Raw genomic sequence first — 20164 nt, 5'->3', positions numbered from 1 at the left:
TATTTTCCCATTTGATCTCTGGTGAGTTGACGTGTTGTTCTTGTATTGTTTTGTATTTATTTTGCTTATATAGTCCACTTGCATAATGTTGATTGACTATGTGACATTTGTGGAAAAGTGTGTGGAAGGGTTTAGTTTTTCCTATGGGGAAGATTTAACCCAAGAGTATTTTTAAATTCATTGAATTATTTATCTTCAAATATTAAATCATTTATAATATTTGTAGATATGTAGTTCATTGGGCTGTATGAGATAACATTAAAAAAGTTAAATAATTTAAGACATTTTATAAAAATGAATCCAAAATAGATATCCATATTATGCTGTCTCAGTATAGGTAAAGTCACAAGGAGGAAATCCATAATTGGTTTTATTTTACTATATAATAATTATTATTACAAACTGATTAAATGCAAACTGTTGATTTCCCGAAAATGAATAAATAAATAGATATAAAAAGATGGCATTTATTACATTCCTCTTTACTTAGTTCAGTGAAACAACGCGCATTGTCTGAGTGACGATCTTCCTCTGTTAATTCATTTAAGATCATTTATTTATATTACTAGGCCATTAATATACGGCAGATAAATTGTATCTCTAGTTTGAGTTTCAAAAATATATAATATATTTGATTATATTTTTTAATAAACCATATTGTTTCGTTAATGACTAAAAAAATCCTTAACTCGTAATTTAGCAAAAACAATAATAATGCGAAAATCTAATCCAATCAAAATCTATACCTCTTATTACCTCGTCCACCATTTTCTTGAATGTGTAAAAACGGTTTTCCTCTCAAAAATGATAGTTCGAGGTACGTAGCGTAGATGGCTCTGGTTCTAGTAGCTCATAGAGTTTACAGAGTTCTACAAGAGGGTTCTACACGAGATGTTCTACAGGTTTTCCCCTCCATATTCAGAACCTAGAAGGGCTAGCCAGTTAGGTTTCTAGCAACAGATTTAATAGCAGACAGACGTTGGCCTCCTGGCCGTCCCTTCGTTGAGAAGAAGTTGTATATATACATGTATGTATACATACAAGAACCGTTCACAACAGTTTACTATTCGTTGGAACCCAACACTCATTTACTGTACTGTAATCAGTGGTTGATCAGCGATTGGACTGAATATTTTTTAATAGAATTTTAATAGGAGTCTCGATTTAATAGTCTTAGGAAATCATAAAAATAACTATTAACAGCTGATAATAAATAAAATATCAGTGAAATATGACTTCATTATTTTAGTAATGGTCGAAACTTTAAAATTCACGACCAGAAAACAATAGGCGCATAAACCTCGCGATGTTCCGTTGAAATTTCAAAGCGAGTAAATCATTCGCGGTTCTGAAAAGAAAGGTAAATCTGTCCGGGCTCCGTGACAGCCTCCATAATTTTGACTAATGGAACTTGGCCCTAATTTGCAAACCAATGTCATGCAAATATTACTTGACTTGAATGATTTGCTGACAGTTCGAAAAAGATTAACGACTAACATAAATTGCGCAAAGGAAATTAGCCGGATAATGTTTTGGGTAATAAGCGTTTCAGGGAAGTTGAGTATTAAAATCAATTTGTAGATGGTGGTTAGATCAGAAGGCTCCAATCCGTGTTACGAAAATAAAACGATAGATTTGTAATAAACAAACACTTTATATAGTACAAATATATTTCCGATACATATTAGAGGTTAAATAAGTTAAGTAAAAAAAATCTCGTGTTGAAGTTGCTTACAATTTTATTGAGAGATGGTTTGAAAGGGAAAATGTAAACACGAATGTTAGAGGGAGCGCGCTCATATTAAAAAACAATAATAAATAAGCGAAAATATTTAATAAAACACGACGTTTTAAATAGAGCAAAAATCTGTCGACAAATGCTTTAGTTGCATTTAAAGGAATTTTTCATGCTTATAAACATATTAAATAACAGAAAAAAACGTGTTTTAAATAATTTTCGGAGCTTACTTTGCGATTTTTTTCTATCGGGGGAATATCATTTAATTAACGTTTCGGCATAACAAATGTATAGATATTATCTTCAAAAATAAATAATTTTTTGGAACTTAGAAACTTAAAAGAGTTAACGAGAAACTTGTTATAAATTAGGTATGCGGGGGCTTAAACTAATAAATAGGTAAAGGGAGTGGAGGAATAAAGGATAAGGATAGAAGATGCTCTCGATACATTGAATAATCATATTTTGATACGTAATACGCAATACATATTATTGTACGCGTTACTTCGGTTTGACATTTTTGAAATATATTCATTGCTAAGAATGTACAATTATTTTACAAGCAATAATTATTCGCCTGAAACACTCATCCACATTGAAAAATCTCCTGATAAAAGATACATGACGCCAACGGGACTCGAACCCGTGTCCCTTCGATTTCCGGTCGACAGCTCTGACCACGGAGCTATGGCGGCTTATCTCTTATCCGCGAAATAATTCAATATATACTAGTGTTTCATTCAACAATTACTGCCTGTTACATTTTTACTTGTAAAATAATTATTAATAATTATTGCTTGTAAAATAATTTATTTATTTATTTATTGGTAAAGGTAAGAGACAAACAGCTTATACATAAAATATAAATATAAATATATACATGTTAAATACAGTCAAGCCAAAAAAGTCTTAATTGTTACCCTTTGTGCTATGCATAAAAAATCTTGTCTTAAACATTAGTTTACCAAAAAAAATAATAATTAAGAATGTACACATTGTGAAATTTTGTGTTATTCTGAACACATTCTGGGAATTGCGAATTTTTTCACATACATGGGTGCAAGTGAAAAAAAAGTCGTCTTGTTGGGTTCATCTCGACAGAATGCGAAGTTTTATTAAATTACTTATAAACAAGGATATCTATAATATAAAATTAGAAAATTACGAGCTTTAAGGCCTGATACACGTCGGAGATGCTATCAATCTCTATAAATTGCCTGTAAATCGCTTACTATAAAAAAGAATCCAGGGGTAAATTATTTTTCAAATCAAAAAAGAATTTTAATGCCTAAAATTTTGGTTATCTTCACCAAAGTACGTAATTACTTACTTAGGACGGGTCGTTTGAACAATACATCAAATTTCAAAGTTGATTTTCACGATCTGTGAAGGTTCTATTCAAGTTCTGTTATTTTATCATTATTGACCAGTTGTTTCATAAAAATACGTACAAACTAATTTCGGTTGTATGTTATGCGCGTTATTCCTGCGTGAAAATATTCACGTTCAATGAACTCAGATACGCTTTGAATTTAAGTGTCATTTTCAATGTTGGAACTGATTGCATGAATAAAATCAGACAAGCGATAAACTAGGTACCTAACTATCAAACATACTAATTTCGGTTGTCTGCGTATTGACGTTCAATTAACTCAAATTTGATTTGAATTTATGTTAAAAATTGGAAATGCTTACGTGACAAATAATTCATGGTAACCGGATAAATCATCACAATGATAATTCATCACATCTTTAAAAAGTTATATTAAGTCAAGGAAAGTGATGAAACAAAAACTTTATTAACTGGGTTATGTAGGTTAGGTTAGGTTAAAAAAATATATTTTTCATCGTTTCTAATGACTTTATATCACTTTTTAAAAGTGTGTTGAATTGTCACTGTGTTGAGTTATCATGGAACCATAATTCATAGATGCGATAAAGTAGGTACCTACCTAAGTATAATAATAGTTTAACAGAAAATTTATTATTTATTTTTTCAAAATTGGAATTATAATATCCCTTTGTTTTTACGGTTCTATGCTAGTGTACACGAAAATATAAATTGAAATTGTATATAAAATTGAAATTGTATATAAAATTGAAATTGTATATAAAATTGAAATTGTATATAAAATTGAAATTGTATATAAAATTGAAATTGTATATATAATTGAAATTGTATATAAAATTGAAATTGTATATAAAATTGAAATTGTATATAAAATTGAAATTGTATATTAAAAAAAATTGTATATTTTTGTATTAATTTTAATTAATTCAGTGCAAACTCACTTGTTCATTGGCTCATCTCGCTTCACTCGTTATTGTTTTCAACAGAATCCTTATCTTTCGAATTCAGCATTAACGTGAAAAGGCTTTTAATATACCTCGTATCGATACACAGTTCGGATAACAAAACCTTGCGTTATCTCCCGTCTGCCGAAGATCCGGGGAATTTTCATTTACTTTGCGATACGATCTATGACCAAACTTGAGGCATAGTGAACAACAACTTAGCGACGTGATGAACGGGGAGAAATAAAACCTTTTCACGTCAGGCTGAAACATTGTTCGTAAATTGTTTGTATATTGAAGATATCGAGAGAGAATGTATGACCTATTTAGAAATCGGAGAACAAAATGGCGTTCGAGAGGAAATGGAATTGATACTATGGAATTTAGATAACTTTGTCAGACTCAACTTAACAACAATGGACATAGAAAATATGTGTTGGCAGTTAAACAATTAGGGCAGTACAACAAAAAAAAACTTTAATTTCCTCCTGATGACTAGTCACCCGGATTTTAGACAAGGTTTTTCGAAATCAGATTTAAGCAGTAACTTTCCTCTTATTTTGAGGGTCAAGTGTGCAAAATTTCACCAAAAAGTATCAAAAGTCTGTTCGGAGTAGGAAGGTGGGTGAGGATGGTTTTTATAAATCTCACGTAGACCTTCCTCGTGTTGTGAAGGTTATAATTTTCTGTAATTTTCGTCTAATTTTGAACGTTTTTTTTTCAATTAGTATCGATATTCTGCTTTAAGAACTGGAATAGGGCAGTGGAGCGTATTTCGGCATATTATGAAATTCGTAAAAACGTTTTGAGAGCTCGCTTGTCATAAAAAGCAAAATTTATAGAACATAAAAATATGGAATAAATGGCGAAATCGAGGTGGATTTATTGGCTTTATGCCAGTATGCAGCAATTCATATGTTTCCATATTAATAGTTTGAGGAGTTATATTAATCAAATTATATGTTAAATGTATATATATATATACAACCAATCGCTCGAGTGGTTAGATAGTCACCTTCCTCTTGTTTTGAAGGTCAAGTGTGTAAAATTTCATCAATCTCGGAATAAAACTTTAGATTTGTATAAAAAAAACCCCGCCAAAGCCCAAAAGCCACGCCACCACAGACACTCTTCTTTATACATTTACATATAGAAGATAGATATTGAATATTTATGAAGGCATGCACTAAAGAAAGGACAAAACTAACCAGCTAGTAAAACCATTAAATGCCTTTGATATTGAGATAAATGGAAACACGAGAAACAAGTACAGAAATAGACTCATCAGGCCCGAGGCAGAGATAGGCGCAGTATTACTAACTTGTATTGTTTCTCGAGATCTACCCATTAAGGCGACACAATACCCTGATAACGGGGATTTGCCCCGACGCTCACATTTTAATTATTTCTGATGAGCTTATTACTAAAATCTTAAATGTTTCTAGAGGGATTCGAAGGGATGCAAGTTATTTATATTTAAGATTAATAAAAACAGGACCTTACAATTAAATATATTATGTAAAACGATAAGTACATTTTATTAAATGTAAAATGTTGTAAGATAAGCGGCAAGTACCAGATTTTATTTTTCTAGACGATGAATTAGTAACTTCCCGACGACTCCCTCACAAAAGATTAGAGATTTTATTAATGTATTCATAAGAATTAATTAAAATAAAAACACTCGCGAAAATCCAATTTCTGGCCAGATACACGAAAAACGACCGCCAGTACTTCAAAACTCTCTATTGTGCGTAGTATATTTGTGTGCGGGTTGACAAGGAGTTACTACGTATTGATTCAGACGCCGCGAAAGTTCCGGCCTGTAAGGTTGTGTCACCCGGCCGGTCGCTCCGGTCATTTCTTTTACGTATTTTTTTATTTAATCAAACGATACTTTGAAATCTATTAGTGAAATTTTCTGTTTTTTATAATTTAACTTCTTCCTCAAGTGAGTAAAGGTTTTTTATATAAATAATAAATATAAATATAAATAATAACCAATACAAAAGAATACATTGTTAAATGCGTAAATGTGTAGGCACTTGAGAAAAAAGGTGACACTAAAGTATTGTCGTTATGTTATTATATATCATTTCTAGCCCAAGTAGACTTTTTTACTATTAATCTTTTTTTTCACGCGACGCGGCTGTCTGTCCGGTTGTCACAACCAGCGGCACAGAATGTTATAGAGTGCCCCTTCACTAGAATCGTTTTCCTAGTTTTATTTATTTACGCCCTACTGGGCTTTTACATTAATTTCTAATTATACAGTCATGTTAGTTGTAACAATGGAATATCTAATAAATTATGGTAAAATAAAAGGAGTTTTTTTACTAAGGAGTGGTATTCTCTTATATTTCAATAAAGTGTTTGTGAAGAGTTCGTTTCATTACTAATACTCCAGGGCAATTACCGATTCGCGATCGTAATTATTCCGGTAGTCCCAATTTTTTTATATGTTTTATAAACTGGTTCCCTGATGTAAAATCTGAGTTTCCGACCTTGGCACACCTGTGCTCGCGCCGCCATTTTGAAAAAAACCGGCCGAAATCGCTCCAAAATCTAGTTTTTCCAAAATATCTCATTCCCAATGCAAATTTCGGCTAAATTAGCTAAACAATTAAAGTAGAACATAAAATTACTTACTACTTTTGTGTAAACAATTTTCTTCAATCTCTAATAGGTACCGAGGTAGAAAGTCGTAAAGGTGCGTATATTTTTGAAAAAAACAAGTTTTTTGCGCGACTAGCTTTTGTTTTTTGTAAATATCTCGTTTCCAGTACAATTTTGTGAAAAAATTATTGATACTAATTTTGTAGAAAATAAAATTTCATAAAATAAATAGGTATTTAATTTATGTGTTTTAACTCTAATATGTATCCAAGCTCTTATCCACCAAAACCAGTTAAATTACCCAACAACAAATTTTTGAAATTCGAAAGTTTTTTTCCATAAAACAAAAACTCTACATCGAAAGTTTTTCTCCATACAGACAATTAGACATATGTCACCTATAAAGTACCTAAAGTCATTCGAATATTAAAAAGAGTCATTAATCTTTTAAGTTTAGATTGTTAGATCATTTGTTGTAGATAGAATTGTGCAATTATCTCCCCAAGTTACTGCACTTAATTACGTTGAAATGATTTTCAAATTTAAGGTAAAATTGAACCAATTTATAATAAATCTCTTGGCTAATATATACTTACGTTTCAGTTAAATATGGGAAAACAGAAGACAAAAGGAGTTTTATCCCGAACAAAATTACGGCACCAAGGAAAATGTTTAACGGAATGGAGAAGGTACTACTTAAATACACACATAAAAATAGATCTTTGGGATACGTTTTTTACAGAACATAATTGTACAATGTCAGCTTAAATAATTTTATATATGTAGATATATACATATATACGCAGTCGATAAACTTCTGAGCATATTGAATTTGGAATATAAGAAGTAAATTAATTTTGATTTCCGGTGACATATTTTTATTTTTACCGAAATGCATTTTTTACACCAAATAAGCTCAGGAATTGTTGGTGAAAGTTTGTCGGGCATGTCTTAATACATCTCTAAATAATTAGGGAATAGAGACAGTATAAATAATTAACAATATTTCTCATTTTAGGAAAAATTCCGCAAGACTTCATCCAGATAATATTGCAAATAATAAAGAAAATACGAGTATTGTGTTAAACACTATACCGACACTCAACATGGTAATTTTTTCACAATTTCTGTAAATATAAAGTAAATAATATTAATTTTATATGATTAAATAAGCGCTCTAAAAAAATTAACAAAAACTGACATTATTTTTCAGCACGGACCAGAGATGAATGAACCTGAAAAGTTTTCACTATTTGCTGGCTCTAGTTCTTATGACACTAACGTGCATGCCGTTTCCAGCCCCTTATAGCTAGGTCTGACGCAGGCATGACGATTGTTGTCAACTGATATGTTCTCACAACAATAATTGTTGAAGAAAAATAAAATTAAGGAATGAAATTTAAAACACTTTACCTCTGTTTCAATTTTTGGCCTGGTTTTGGTGGATTAGAGCTTGGATACGTATTAGAATTAAAACACATAAATTATATACCTATTTATTTTATGAAATTTTATTTTCTACAAAATTAGTATCAATAATTTTTACACAAAATTGTACTGGAAACGAGATATTTACAAAAAATCAAAGCTAGTCGCGCAAAAAACTTGTTTTTTTCAAAAATATACGCACCTTTACGACTTTCTACCTCGGTACCTATTAGAGATTGAAGAAAATTGTTTTCACAAAAGTTGTAGGTAATTTTATTTTTTACTTTAATTATCTAGCTAATTTAGCCAAAATTTGCATTGAGAATGAGATATTTTGGAAAAACTAGATTTTGGCGCGATTACAGCCGGTTTTTTTTTAAATGGTGGCGCGAGCACAGGTGCGCCATGGTCGGAAATTCAGATTATACATCATGGGATCAGTTTATAAAACATATAAAAAAATTGGGACTACCGGAATAATTACGATCGCAACCCCCTTTTTGGCGCTATGTGTACTGGCCTATAATACGGAATCCCCAAATATATCGACAACATTCTCACATTTATAACCCAGATAACATGTAGGTACGTTTATAATCAACAAATCAATACAAAAACCGACCAATATCATATAACAACAAAGGCAAAGGCATATGGCAACAAAGAAAAAAAGAACAGGTATCCGCTAGTAAGCAGGGTGAAAAAAATCAAAGGCAGAATAAAGAACACAGAAAAATGTGCAATTAATGCTTGCTTCTAGACTCAGCAATATACCACCTCTATCTATATTACAGCAGGTAATTTATACACTTGTATATACCCGTCTATACGTACTTATACGCTCGTGTGTATAATTCCAAAATTTGATTGAAAAGTGAATTAACATAATGTTTCTAATATTGTTTTTATTTAATCACGAAAATACTTAATATATCAATAATCCGATGCCGAAAGGACCGATTTCACCGGAGAAAAATTCTGATTTAAACATATAATGTTATTATGAACGTATTGAAGTCGTAAAAAATTTTCAAATACATATTTCCCATACATATTGTTTTCAATTATATATCCGTAATAGAAATTTTAAACCGTTAAATATTTATGTTATAAACAGAAAGCCTACCTCAAACATTAACGAATTCTTAATGTATCATGAATCTATTTTAAATAACTGTATAGATGATACCCTTATCTTTGGTGATTTCATCATTGACATTCTTCAAAAAAATAATACATCTCTTAAATACATCAACACGCTAGACTCATACAACTGTTTCATATGTAACACATCCTATCCTACACGAGTAACAGATACCTCTACTTCTCTAATAGACCATATCATCTCAAACAGACAAAATATTTCCTCAACTACTGCAAATATAGATGCCTACCTAAGTGATCATAACATTTTGATATTAGATTACCAAAACAGCTTGAAACATCACACTAATAATAGAATACATTCTTTTTCAAACAACACCAAAACCGATAAAAACATGTTAAAAACATATGTAGAATCCCACAACTTTCCACACGAAACCACCAGTAATGCCAATGAAATCTATAATAATTTTAATGAATACATCAAAACAGCAATAAAATCATCCCAACATAAATCTGAGTTACGCATAGGAGACCAACGGAGGGGTAATACTCCATGGTTTGATACAAAATTAAATGCACTTATCAAACAGCGCAACAATGCGTTTAAAATCTGGAAAAAAAATCAGCAAAGTGATATATTCACAGCACTGAGAAATAAAACAAGAAATCAAGTTACCAACTATAGAAGATATGCTAAATCCAAATACTACACGACTATATTTAAAGAAAACCTGCGTTATCCGCGACAGACATGGAAAATAATAAATGCAATTCTAACAAATAGCTCGACACCCCAGAAAGATGAAATTGAATGTCTTCTCATTAAGAATGAAGAAATAACATGCCCAACACAGATAGCTTCAACTTTTAACAACTTCTTTATATCAGTTGGGGAAAACTTAGCAGCTACAATTGCATCATATCCAGATGATTCTATCACTATAAACACGGATCAAAAAGCAATCCAGTCCTTATACATGGCCAAAACAAATAAAACAGAAGTTCTCAGTATCATCTCTCAACTAAAGTCTAATGCATCTCCAGGTTTAGATGGAATTACACCAGTGTACCTGAACTTTTGCAAAGATATATTAGCTGACCACCTTGTTTTTCTTATTAATCAATCCCTGAATAGTGGAATCTTCCCAGATCAACTAAAGATAGCAAAAATAATTCCGATTTACAAAGATGATTGCAAAAAAAATCCTTCTAATTACCGTCCTATATCCATCCTCTTTGTCGTCTCTAAAGTTTTTGAAAAGGTTATTAAGCTTAGGCTCACTAAATATCTCCTATCAAACAATTTACTCGCATCCCAACAGTATGGATTCAGAAACCAATCTAACACAAAATGTGCTGCCTTCGATTTTGTATACGCCCTCCAAAAGCATATAGACCAGGGTAAGCATGCTGCAGGCTTATTTATAGATTTAAAAAAGGCTTTCGATACGGTTGACCATGGGATACTACTAAAGAAGCTAGAACACCTAGGCATAGTAGGCACTCCCCTGAAGTTACTGTGTAGCTACCTCTCTAACCGACACTGTCAGACCTTTGTTGGAAAGGGGACAAGCAGCATGGGAACGATGAAATGTGGCGTGCCTCAGGGCTCCGTACTTGGACCATTACTATTTTTAATATATATAAATGATATTGCTAAATGGGGACTTAAGGGTACAATACAACTCTATGCAGATGATACAGTGATTCTTTATCACAATAATGATTTAAACGAACTTGAAAAGGAAATGGAAAGTGATGTAGCTTGCCTGGCAAACTGGCTGCGATTAAACAAACTTAGCCTAAACATAAAAAAAACACATTACATACTGTTTGCAAATAAAAAAATGTATGTCTTAATATAAGTCTTGATAATAACCGCCTTGAAAGGGCTGATGTTACAAAATATCTTGGCCTTTTCATTGATTCACAACTCACATGGAATCACCAATTTAAACATGTTCTATCCAAAATTACTCATATAACTGGTGTTTTATATAGACTTCGCGGGTTACTTCCTCCCTCTCTATTAAAATCGATTTACCATGCTATGATTCACTCACATCTAATATATCTCGCCGGAATCTGGGGATTTGCTACAAAAAAAATGATTTCAGAAGTCCAAGTCGTCCAAAATAGAGCCCTGCGAAATATTTTCAGTTTACCTTGGGACACACATGTCAAAGACATCTACAGAAACACCCAAATACTTCATTTTAATACCATTCCCACTTTTGAAATAACGAAAACTATATTAAAAGTAATTCAACACTCGGCACATTCCAACACTACACTCTATTACAATTACGACGTACACCAACACAACACAAGAAATCACAACAAACTACATATACCAAAAATCAAATCAACAAAATATGGACTAAGATCCCTGGAATACATAGCTCACACAAAATATAATCAACTACCCAACGAGATCAAATGTGCAAGTCAATGTAAAAAGACCCAAACTAACATGCTCAAACTTCATCTTATTAATGACTATCTGAAATAATAATGTTGTGTATGTCCCATCATGTGTCCATTTAATACATACAGCTATATGTTTCATGTAATGCGTATCATTCCCGCAATGAGTTTATTAACTCCTGGGAGTACAATGCTTTATATAATATACTATATTCTGTATTGTATACTTTTAATAAAAAAAATTAAAAAAAAAAAAAAAATTGACGTAAATAAAGTAAAAGTTTTGTTTACACAGGACGAGAAGAAACCCGTTATTCTGGAAGGAAGGAGAATAGAAGACATATTTTTTCTTTAACTGTATTAAATAGAATTTCGCAGCACGACTCTTTTTATGATTGTAATTATCTAACTTAGAGATAGTTGAGCGTATACTTCGAGATGACAAGTTCTGGGAAGAAAAAATGCTTATTAAATTAACTAATTTTTAAATGGATTGCATTCTTGTCGAGCTTATCGATCCTGGAGTCACAAGGTCTATGAATGTTCGTGATCCTCCACATATCTTAGATATTGTATGTAAAGAACGTCAATTTGGAAATCGTCGTTTAGATTTCGACGAAATGCTATTTATTGAATAATTATTTTCGTTTTTTATATAAAATTATTTTTACTATTTCTAACTTATATTATAATAAATGATGGCCTTTATACAAAAAAAAGTTGCATCTTATGCTTTTTACATTACATAATTATTTGTTTTATGTAACTTTTTGTAAACGATAATAATAAATATTGAAAATGACTGATATTTTATTTATCTTGTCAATATATTCAGATATAATTATGATCAGATATTATGAAAATGATTCGTGATTGAATACCGTATTGCTTTGACATCTGTCAATGAAGAACACGTCGGTTACGAGTCATAAGTTACTGCCTACCGTCTAGCAGTATGGTTACAGAAATCTGATAAGAATCATAAAATCATGAGCTCCTTCTGCAATAGGTAACGTTTCTATCGAAATTTGCCTAAAACATGCACATTCAACTTAATATTACTATTCACATAGTTTGAAAGACGCCCATTATTAAGCATTTCATGTTCAAACCTTACTCATGGGTACCATCTAGTGGATTTCATCGCTGCTCTGACTTCGAACTGTTCGTTGTGTCGGGTGTTCCCCATTGCAACGTACTTCATTCCCCTGCACCCCGAAATATTATAATATTTAATTCGAGCGGAGCGCGTGTGAAACTAATTTGCTTCGCCCACTTAAATCGCGTTCACGCCCATAACTGATATTTTTTTAGGATCTTATTTCGTCTTAATCAACACCGGGAAAGGGACAATGAAGTGTGCGGTCGATAAAATAGTATTGTGGTTCGGCCTGAAGAGGTCGCACAATCAAGACTCAGATCAAAGGGGCTATAAGATGAAATAAACCTGGCAATTGTGAGAGAAACGTATCTAAAGCTGGACACACACGGCAGAGCCACTTGACTGAATCCGGACACGGTTTAAATTATAGAGGGGGGACACGACCGAGTCGAGCCAGGCCAGTTTGATATGTGTAACCATCGATTTAACATCTAAATAAAATATTATGTGGATCATTGAGTTATATAAATATAGTCTATATTCCTCACTAAATCAGTGTAAAATATTGTTAAGTGACAATGAAGGGGGTATGGCGGCTTTCGTTGTCAGGCCTGAATTCATACTAATAACGAATTTTGGCCCGGGGATGGCACACACACAACAGAGCCGGCGAGTTAAAGGCACGTAAGCGGAGTGTGCTGAACCACCTGAGTTTCGACACTCACAATGATCTTCGGCTCGGCACGGGGCCATTTAATTCGTTGGCTCTGCCGTGTATGTTCGGCTTTAGACAATACACGCACATTTCTAAGTAGCAAATTGGACTTGAAAAGTCAGTCATCTGTTCGTCTAGATTAAACCTAACCAACCTAAAACTAAGATCAGATGTATTAAAATTATATTGTATACTAACACTAACCTCTAAGAACCCATTTTGTCTCAATTCAAAGAGTTATCGAACTAGATCAGCAATGTAATCAACGATAGGAAAGTTGAAGGAACAAAAGCGTAGTGCAGATACTATGCGTTTTCTGAAATAGCTGTTTAGGAGTTCTCTCAAGCTTTCAAAGCTGGGAATAATATTATACAAACTTTTATCCACTTTGTTTGATGAAATAGTGATGTTTATAGAAATTAATATTTATAAACACTACAAACGGTTTCCTTACTGTAATAATATTAAATTTTGTAAATTTTAAGCTTTTAATTATATTCGTAAATATTATCGAGCCAATCATGTAGTAGAGACGAACAAACAAAGGCGTCAGTAACTCAACTCGTTATGGTCAAATTTAATTCTAAATACGCTCTTTTTTGGGGTGTGAAAAATTCCTGGCAAAGGCAAACTACTGATTGATCCGTTGCAACCTCTCCCTCTTTCCCAACAAAGATGCGTTTAACAGAAAGAGAGGTTGCAATGGAGGTCTCAATGGCTGGACCATGGCGGTTGGCCATCGCTTACAAAGTACCCACCCGCAGGGGCGCCGCATCCTTGTGAACGATGTGAGCGATGCACACGGGCGGAAGAAATAAGGGGCGGGTTTTGAGCTTTATGACTGATTCATTCGATATTTTATCATTAATCTCGCATTAATAGGCACTTATCTACAAGCAGCCATACAAAACTGATGATAGTCTTAAAGAATTAGATTGTTTCAACAAAATAAATTAGATGACAACCTTACTGCGTATGTGTGTTAAGTCCACGTATGGGCGACTAATGAAGAGATATAATTCAATCATGTTTAAAGATTTTACCTTCCGAATGCACTGTAAAGATTTTTTTCATATCAACATTAATACTCGTTACATATTAATACACTTTGTCACAAAGATATTCTTTGTTTTTCGTATGGTGGGGGCTCAAAGGGGGTTATGAAGGTTTCTCAGCCAGTTTAGGGTCTCGGGGATCGCCTTGTGGATCTCATCAATGCCACTGGAGAAAGAATGAAGCGAGCGTTTTGACACAGCCTGGGTTCCCATAATCTTCAGCTATCTCACTCGTAATACATGATACCAGGACTACGTATATTTTTACAAAAAATGTATGATGTCTACAAAGACAATTTCAAAACCAGGGTAAAATTTTCTCGCACACAGGCGGCAGCACCCCTCACGGCGGTCCTGCGGTCACTCATCACGCATACTTGACGGCAGTCAGCAAAAAAACGCCAGTCCCAGAGTCTGCAAAAGTGCTCCAGCCCGGGCCGGGAATGTGCGGCTCGTGGCCCTTGAATTTTCAATCACAAACTTGTTTCCCGAGGAGAGTTTTTCGCTCCTATTGTCGGCTCCCGAATTCCTGTCGCCACTCTGTTTAATTGGGTAAGAGGGACGAACAAAGGAACGGAACGTGTCCTCCCGGGGATTTTGAACAAGTTGAAAAATACACGAGGCTCTTTACGCCGGTTTTTATCGCGTCTGTTGCTGAGAGTCGAGTGGGTGCAGTCATTATCCCCCTCCAATACAAGCTACTTACAGCGATTATAGTGGAAGATGCATAGATTATCTTGGACGAACGGGGCAATACTCTTTTTAAAGTGAACAAGAGACGAGAGTACAAATTGGAGAATGAGAAGAAGTATGCTAAAACCATTCAAGAATCTAATATTTCGATCCTGAATTACGCTATATCACCAAACCGATACTGGGAGTATTCTCCACTTCGGAAAATGAATAGGGAATATTAAATTGATATTATTACTGTTATGGCGCGAACAAATTTGCGAGACGAAACGCGAGTCAAGCCTCGAATTATGGAAAGGCAAGAAGCAACAGCAAATGGCGCGGAAAGCCGCTTGCGGTTGCTTCGTATCTTTCCCATAATTCTAAGTTCGGCTCGCGTTTCGGCTGGCAATGTATACGCAGTATTAGAAAGCTCAGTTCGAACACGTGTAATGGATACGCTTCTATAAAGTGTGCACTTTGTGAGAATCGTTTGATATTGATTTATAGGGTGTTTTGCGGTTGCGGTTGATGAAGTACGTAATACGTAGGCAGTATCAGAAACCTTACACTATTCACAAGTTTTGCAAACACACTAAACAGGATATAATTTAATGTATACAAATCATGATACTACCCTCTTCCTGAACACGAGTTATTCTCAATTAGGGAGGTATCAATTTATTAACGTCAAGAAAGGTTACGGTGATGCACAAAGGCATGAAAACCCGTGCTTTTTATAAAAGTTACACATTATGGAAATTGTCATTTAAAAAATAAGACTTTATTTTAGAAAACTGTGGAAGAAATTTCTGGGTAAGATATCTAAGGTGAGTTTGAAGTGATATAAGAAGACTTCACAAATGACTTTGTTGCGTCTTGACTATACATATTTGGTTAGCACATCATACCCCAAACGGGAATGCCATAGTCTGATTGATTTCAAGCAGTTAATTATTTACTATAAAAAACTCGAAAGATTCTTACTTCGAAAGAACTCTAGAGCAAATTTTACATATAAACCAGAGAGCCTTAAAATTCTAATTGATTGAAGGGGAAAAGGCCAAGATGGGGATCCCCCGCACCACATATAATGGTGCGTCCGTTTAGAGATGTCTGCATCGGTATCAAATAAAAAATCTTAAATTTAATTAATTAATATTTCTGTCATGCCAATAAAAGCAAACAGATTGTTTTCACTGTTGCCTGATTACAAAATACTATTTACAACAATATTCCGATAGCTAGGAATATAAAACGCAAAGGAACCAATTTTTCGTGCGACCTCTAAATCCTTGCAATTATAACAAGCTTTAGTAGCTAAGTCCATAAACAGAACAACCCGGCAACCCCAAAACGTAATAGCATGAATAACTACTCAAACACGAACTCGTCATGTCCACAATAGAAAATGCGATCGAAAAAGAATGTTTGTCCTTGGCCACTCTGTATGTATAAGTGACGAGGAAGGGTTTATATTGATTGCTATATGTTTGCGTGCAAACACAGTTCGCTAATCAAGTCAATATCCAGTATCCAGTATCACCGATGCCATATTGCGTGCTATTGAGGATATTATGTGTCGGACTAATTAATACCCGACTGGTATAAGAACCGAAGGACTAAGAACTTTACAGTATCATGCACGGGTTTATTTCGATCCATGATATTAATTATTTGTTTTATTATTTTAACGCCCATTCGACTTTCTCATAAATCGACATATTTTTTTTGTTTTAATAAAAAACATACCGGACCGGTCGGTGGCCGAGTTGACATCGCGTTTGGGTCCCACCCAGGGGAAGTGTGTTCAATTCCTCGGCTAGCTAAGTCCTCCATCACAACACAAGCAACATTTTCAGCTTACTGTGGTGGTAGTAGGAGATTTCCAAATATTGTCAGTTTATTCGTAACCCGGGAACGTATGTCTTTCTTTTTTCAATAAAATTTAATTAAAAAAATGTACCTACATACATAATAGTTATAATAATCTTATAGTCATCAAATACCAATGTAAGATTGTAGCTATTAACTCCCATCTATGTATTGTAAGTTCCTCTCGTCCTACAATGAGTTTTGAAACTCATCGGGATTTCTCTAGCAATAAATTAAAATAATAAAAAATATATAACTAAAGCAGACATCTGATTGACAACTCTTGAACGTTGAGATCCGGGGTCATCAGCGTTTACAGAAAAGAATTTGAAACGGTGCGGTGTTTCTGAACAGAACTTCTAGATTAATGCCCTTCTTTACGGCTTACTATGTCGTTTCCTTCACGAGCTACGAAGCTTTGAAATAGTCATTATCCGTCCAAAAAAATAATTTGCCGATTTTTTTATTGACTAAGCGTACACGGAGAAAACTTACTGATAAAAAAACATTGCTAATTTATTAAGAATCTCTTCAAATTACGCGTAATCCGGTTAAAAACGGGATTGCAGACCCTTAACGAATGAATTGATAGGTTTCCTGAAAAACTTTTAGTAATGTATTGTCACGATGTCGGGACACGTGTTCATAATATTTTCGCATTTGGTAATTTTATATTATTAAGAGAAACGCAGGTACATGAGCGCGTGTTCCGATATTATTACGAATTTACTAAAAATTATCGGGAATAATTTAAAGATATTTTTAATAAATCAGCAATACTCAATTTACTCCGTGTAAGCGGAGCCCTGTTTTAAGTCGACCGTTTGGTATTTCATCTGTCTGTAAATTAATTATACGTTTCGTTTCCGGTTGCATCCACTTTATTATTCAAGCCTTTCGTTGTTTGATTAGATGACTAACTTTGACTAGATGGCTAACTTCGAATAGAAAATTGAGTAATTTTGCGTTTTCAAAAATCTGCTGCATACACTAACAAAATTCTAACCTAACCTAACCTAACAAAATTCTTGTGAAAAAAAAAACAAAAAAACAAAAAAAGTAAAATAAATGTCAGTGAGATATGTACAGCGAGATAAAAGCAAAAACCCGCTCGTAAACGTAGGTACACCTTTAGGAAAGAACATGGGTTCAAATCAAATAGAATTGGCTACTTCATCGCGTAAAGGGGTTTTCCTAGGGGAACTTACACGAAATAAATAAGGTAAAAGAAGCCAAGATGTGTTTATTTTTATTATTTTCCACATTTCTTGATTGATAACCGTATTAAATCAAAAAGCTCTTTGGGCTATAACGTAGCCTAGTGAAAAGCTTTTTATGTAAATGGTTGGGACGCTCTCAAACATTACATATGCCTGTTATTATTTAACTAACGCAGACCAGTGAAAAGCACAAGATATAAGATAACATTTTAGGATTTGTGTAACTGAAAGAATTTTGAAAAAAAAATTGCCTCAGGATTGCCTTGCAAAAACAAACATTATCAATTTTAGAGAAGATCAGATATTTATATTTCGAATGAGCACCGTTAGTAAACATGAAAATGTACGATAAGTGTCAAAAATTTTAACAAAAGATACACACATTTAAAACATATAATTATTAATTCAAATAAATAATTTTGGTACCTACTTTATCGCTGGTCTGAATTGTTCCCACAATCAGTTCCAATTTTTAAAATGGCACTTAAATTTAAAGCAAAGTTCCAGAGTTCAATGAACCGGAGTTACAGATACACATCTAAATTAATAATAATTGTAGGTTCGTCGTAATTTACTAAAATAGGAATTTTAAGTACGTAATTAATTTTGACCTGAAATAGTTTTGGCCTAAAACACGGTCAGAAGAAAGAATTACCTTCATAAATGGGTTTTTTGTTATTATATTTTAACGTCACTGCTGACAAGTCAAAAGAGTAATTATTTCAACAAGTAAAGGTTGTATCACTAATTAAAATGGAAATTACCGAGGAACAGACTATTACAACTCGGGGAGCGTTCTCACAAAGAGAAATTTCTACCCCAAATGGAGTTCATTATTATTTAAGTAGGTAGGTATGTAATAGAAAATGATAAATATTCACAAAGTGAAATATCTACATACCTACGTCTATATAAAAATGAAAATGAAAGTAGGTAGGTATTAAATTTAAAAGATCAATTATTATCTTATTAGTGTCTTTGAGTAGGCCCCCAATTATAAAAAATAAAATAAACTGTTTCTGATTCCCTAACACATTCTTCGCATGGGTATGACTTAAGCATTTTTGAATAGACGTATCAACGGTCGGTATCACGTTTTAAATTGTTGTTGATAAAATACAAAAAAGAAGTAAAATGTAGGTGATATTTCGCCTCGCGAGATTTTTCTGAAAATTCTGTAACTTTGGAGGAAAAACATAAGTCAACATTTTAATTGGTCGGAATAATGACTTTGGGCAAATGCCGTAGCTAAATTTCATATCTCCAATTGATTACATAAAATATCAATAACAAACGAATCAATTATAATATAATATTTTCACAATATTCAATCGACAAAACCCTTCTCTCACAAAAATAAAACGAAGATATATAATAACTATAATTCAATGATTTTTAATAACTTTTGAAAGTAATTGTGCGATGACGCTGGAATTGCGTCACCGTAATTTGGGGTAGAGAAGGGCGTTATCCCTCCTCTGTTCCAGGAGGCTTAGAAGCAGTAGACTTAAAATTATTTATCTTAAAATTTGAAAATTAAAATAAAAAATAGTGGACAGGATAGACATCTCTGGGCAGTTATTGTATAGATTTTGCTCTGCAGGTAAGTGACAATGAAATACAGTCATCTGTGCATTAAGTAGCTGGATTCATCTGAAGTATGTTGTTTGACAAAAGAGGGCACCACTATTCCTGTTTGGTAGAAGACTAAAAGATTTAAATATTTTTGTCACAAGAAAGTGACAGTTTTTGAATTACAATGTGTTAATTAAAATTTCATTCTAAATTCTACTCTCTTGAGAGCTTGTCGTGACAGATCATTATTTCATGGTGCGAATGCAAGTTTTATTGTGCTGATTGCCGTCCGCTGCCGAATTCGGAGATTAAGGAATCGCTGCCAATCTCAATGCGAGT

At 33.3% G+C, this 20164-nt stretch overlaps 1 protein-coding gene and 1 long non-coding RNA gene across 2 annotated transcripts in view; both read left to right on the top strand.

The window, feature by feature from the left end:
• Positions 1 to 20164, top strand: part of LOC149417359 (uncharacterized) — a 239074-nt gene that overhangs the window by 165283 nt on the left and 53627 nt on the right. The window lies entirely within an intron of this gene.
• LOC149417360 (uncharacterized) lies at positions 5558 to 7879 on the top strand. The gene is made up of 3 exons (XR_016303250.1): positions 5558 to 5984; positions 7253 to 7338; positions 7668 to 7879. It is a non-coding gene; the product is annotated as an uncharacterized LOC149417360 (long non-coding RNA).

The sequence above is a fragment of the Hesperophylax consimilis genome, chromosome 15 (assembly GCF_061612785.1).
Source record: "Hesperophylax consimilis isolate HC1 chromosome 15, BYU_Hcon_1.0, whole genome shotgun sequence".
Lineage (NCBI taxonomy): Eukaryota > Metazoa > Arthropoda > Insecta > Trichoptera > Limnephilidae > Hesperophylax > Hesperophylax consimilis.
The sequence above is the reverse complement of the archived record's forward strand: the minus strand, read 5'-3'. Positions and strand labels throughout refer to the sequence as shown.